Below are 4,769 nucleotides of genomic sequence, written 5' to 3'. Positions count from 1 at the left end.
GGAGGGAGGGGATCTAATTGTAAATAAAGTTGGAATGCTTTAGTGTGCTCATTTCATCTATTCTAGTTTAAGCAAAAGCAAATTTAAGGCAGAACCATCCAGACATCATTACAAGACTCCATGTTGGTGTTGGGGATGGGGAGAATTTTCCAGCTATATTTACAAGAGGCCTGCCCCTTTCCACAGAGTTACCAAGGATATGCCAGTGAAGCTCCCAGCCTCAAGGACTGTGAGGAGAGATGGCCCAAAGCTTAATAGGCACCTACTCATTAAGAACCACACTGAAATGCTTCTTGGGAGAGAAATTTGTCTATGGTTCTAGTGCCTTTTTTGTCTTGAATGTATGGTCAGTAGGCAATCTTAAATAATTTTATTTAAAATAAAGTATTCCATGAACATAATAATAAAAAAAAAAAACCCACACTGAAAAGCATTACACACATACAAGAAGCTCCCTGAACACTATACCTTTTTTCTTTCCTTTATTCATGACAGCCCCATGAGATAGGCAGCCTTACCCCCATTTTACAGAAGAGGGCTTTGAGGACTGAGGAGATTTGGTAATTAGTATGTCCAAAACTGGGACTTGAATCCCAGGCAGACTGCTAGGCCGGGACTCCTTGGCTGGGCATTTGGGGGACTTAGAACTGCTGCTTGACTGTGTGGTGATGGTTAGAGGATGGATGACTGAGCTGGCTTCTGTCCGTCTGTGAGCAGAGCAGCCTGAGGCAGGGCCCCCAGTTTGCCCTACAGTGAGGCCTGGAGGACCACTGGGAGGCATGCTAAAGAGGGGTAAGCAATTCCCCAGTGAGGAGAGCTGCAAACCAGAGATCCCTGGCTCCACCCTATGTCCAATGGAGGTTTCCTCTCCAGTCAGTAAGAGGCCTTGGCCCTCTGATCCCTATCTCTATCCTTCAATCTGCACCTGAGCATCTTGGCTTCATACGTGAGCACCCCCACCCAACACAGAAGACTTTACCTTTTCCTCCTGTCTCATCTGTTAGTCTGGAAGGAGGACAAAGGAGAAAACAGACCCAGAGGGCAGGCAGGCTGCACTGGGGCATCAGGCTCTTCTCTAATGCCGCTAGGGCTGAGCATGCTAAAAATAAGTGAGAGGTTCAGGGCCTGGTAAGGTGTTTTTCTTCCTTCACTCCCAACCCCAGCCTCCCACCCCCCTGCCTCTGAATTATAAATGTAAGTTTATAAAAGTCCTTTCAAGATATAAATCAAATTGTAAAACAAACATTTATCACCCTTACCATGTATTACGTGGGTCAGGAATGTGGACAGGATACACAGGGATGGGCTGTCTCTGCTCCACCATGTCTGGGACATCAGCTGGAAGACTCAAAGGTTGGAGGTGACTGGACGCCTGGGGGCTGAAATCCTCTGAAGGCCTGCTGACTCACATGTCTGGCAGTTGATGCGATCGTGGACTGGGATCTTATCTGGGACCGTGGGCCAGAACACCGACACAGGCCCTTCCAGGCAACCTGGGCTACCCCACCCGAGTGGCTGGGCTCCCGGGCAGGCATCCCGGGAGACAGGCAGGAGCTGTGCTATCTCTTCTAACCTTGCTTTGAAAACCAAACCATGTTACAACTGCCATATTCAGTTTGTCAAAGCAGTCACATAGGGCCCACCGCCCCCAATTTCAAGGGTTCTGGAACAGTATGTGGGACTGGAAACACTGCAGCCACTTTTTGAAATTACCATCTGCCACAGCCTATCAGCCTTCTCCTTTAGAATCAGAAGACACTTCTAGGGAAAAGGAAATGTGATCCCAAATACTGGGCTCCTCATTCTGGGCTTCTCTTCTCTTCAGGTTTGGCCCCACAATTCTTCACTGCCCTTGAAGTATCTCCAATGTCCTTAAAATACAGTTTCTCCAACTTTCCTAGTTGTTTTCAATGGAGGTGGAACCCTGGGCAGTGCTTTTACCATGTGCCCAAAGTAACACAAAGTATTTACTCGTGTTATGTAAACACTGAACACTGTACACTTGAAGTTTTATAAATACGTGAGAACTAACCAACAATGATGACAAATTTATACAAACAGTAAATTACAACTTCATGAGCATATGAAGAAGCATTGGAATTATCCATGGGGAGTGTTATTTCAAAATTAAAGGCAGTTTAGCATACTTTTCTATAAAATTAAACATTGATTTTTCTCTCAATCTTTTATTATGAATACTTTGAAATTTACAGCCAAGTCGAAAGAATTTTACAGCAAATACCTGTATACCCACCACCTAGATTCTACCATTAACATTTTACTATCCTTGCTTTTTCATACATCCATTCATCTAAGCATCCCTCTATTCATTAATCCATCTTATTTTTAATGCACTTCATAGTAAGTTGAAGTCATTGGTGCACTTCCCCCTAAATATTTCAGCATGCATTTATAATAGAGTTTATTATTTGTTTGCATTTTTTTTCCTTTTGAGGTAAAAGGTATATATAATGAAATGCACAAATCTTAAGTGCAAATTTACTGAGTTTTTGACAACTTCATACACCTATAAAAAGTGATATTTATAAAACAGAACTAGGACTTCCTTTTTTCAAGACACTTTTGCTCTGTTGGAATTAATATAAAATGCCTTTATCCTGAGGCATTTGCACAGCAGGCCTGGGGCCTCCATAGGTGGTGGGGGCAAGCCTTGGCCAACCAATTGGGGCTGAGACCAGGATCATGAGGCTAGAAGCAGAGAATCCAGAAACAGTCCTTTTCTGTTTAGGATATCAATGGCAGCCCTGGAGCAAAGGGAAGTTGAAAGTTAGTGCAGGGGCTCTTACAAAACACCTTCTCAGGGTTAAGTGGCTTCATGTCATGTCCTTTTCAGTTGAAAAGCTCCCAACACACATCCCTTGGGAGTAGAACAGTGGCACTGGAAGGTACTTGGCTCTCATTTACTTCTACTTTCTATGCTATCACCCAGCTTTATTTACATTACAGCATTCAGGAAATTTTAGTGTTCATGTGTTTGCTTATTGTCTGTCTCCCCATTCAGAAGTTCAGCTCCTTGAGAGCAGAGACTTCTTCTGTCCTATTCCCTGCTGTGTCCAACACATAGTCTGTGAGCAATAAGTATTTGTTGAGTGAAGGACTCATTATTCCATTTATTAGATGGGGAAAAGAGGCCCAGAGAAAGGAAATGACTTGCCTAAAGAAACAGCAATCTTTTACCTCTATCCTCCAGTTCTTTTCTGGTCCTTTTTTAAAGAATCCTATCACTCTTGAGGTATCTGTGTGGTGGCTTATGAGTGCCTACCTGTAGGTTTATCCTCCTGTGGGCTGAGATCTGATAAAAGAAAAACTTTTCATGCAATTTAGGATCTTTCAGCTTTACTAAGCTATTCATAAATTGGGCAGCATTGCTTTCAGAAAGTAGAAGGGAACTCTACCAAGGGGATGGAAAGGGAAGACAAGTGAGAAAATATTCTGATTGGCTGAGGTTGTTTCCATTTTTACATGGGTGTGGGGGGTGTTCCAGTTTGTTAGTACTGCTGTTATGCAAAATACCAGAAATGGATTGGCTTTTATAAAGGGGGTTTACTTGGTTACAAATTTACAGTCTGAAGGCTATGAAAATGTCCAAATTAAGGCATCAGCACAAGTATACATTCACTGAATGAAGGACAAAGGCATCCGGAAAACGTGTTAGCTGGGAAGGCACGTGGCTAGCGTCTACTGATCCCAGGTTGTGTTCCAACATTTCTCTCAGCTCCTGTGCATGTTTAAAACTTTGCTTTTGAGGCATTTTATCTTCTCTTAGCTTCTCTGGAGCAAACTCGGGGCTAGCATCTCTGAAGCATTAGCAAAAGTCTGCTTTCAACAGCCATCTCCAAAATGTCTCTCTCAGCTACTCTGAGGTCCTTCTGTCTGTGAGCTCCTTTATAGGACTCCAGTGATTAAATCAAGACCCACCCTGAATGGGCGGGGTCCATATCTCCATGGAAACAATTCAAACATTTCATCCACAGTTGACTGAGTCACATCTCCATGGAAACAATCAAAGCATTCCAACCCAATCAACACTAACATGTCTGTCCCCACAAGATTGTATCAAAGAACATGGTGTTTTGGGGGATATAATACATCCAAACCGGCATGGGGGGGCGGTTCTTACAAAGTGGGGGAGCAGATATACATTGATTGGTATGGTATGTTCGTCAATTCTGGTAAGCTATCATACTAGTTTTATCACCAGGTGTTGCTTATCAGCAACCCTGTAGGGTGCATTCTATTTTCTAGGAAAATGTTTCTGGCTTCTGGAAAAGCCGTTCTCAGAAAGGGGTCTTCTCTGGCAACACCCAATGTAGGCAGTCATTTTATTTTACTTAGACCAAAGCAGGGCTGGACATAGGGAGGCTGCCTCCTCTCTCTCTCTCTCTCTCTCTCTCTCTCTCTCTCTCTCTCTCTCTCTCTCGGCCCTTCTCCTCCTCTCTATGCAGATAGCCCTTTGCCCTGTGGTGCTGGGTGGGAAGCTCTGGACATCCAGGATGGCAAGTAAGATGGAGAGGCTGCATGGGTTTCTGCGGGTGGGCAATTGAGGATGGGGCTCTGTCCTCTCCTGTGCCGGTTTGTATATTTATGTCCCTCAGGAAAAGCCATGTTCTTTAATGCATTCTTGTGGGGGCAGACATATTAGTGTGGATTGGTTTGGAACCTATTGATTCAGGGTCCATGGAGACATGACCCACCCAACTGTAGGTGATAACTCTGATTGGATAATTTCCATGGAGGCATGGCCCCAC

This window comes from Choloepus didactylus, chromosome 19 (assembly GCF_015220235.1).
Source record: "Choloepus didactylus isolate mChoDid1 chromosome 19, mChoDid1.pri, whole genome shotgun sequence".
NCBI lineage: Eukaryota > Metazoa > Chordata > Mammalia > Pilosa > Megalonychidae > Choloepus > Choloepus didactylus.
Note: the sequence above shows the minus strand (reverse complement) of the source record.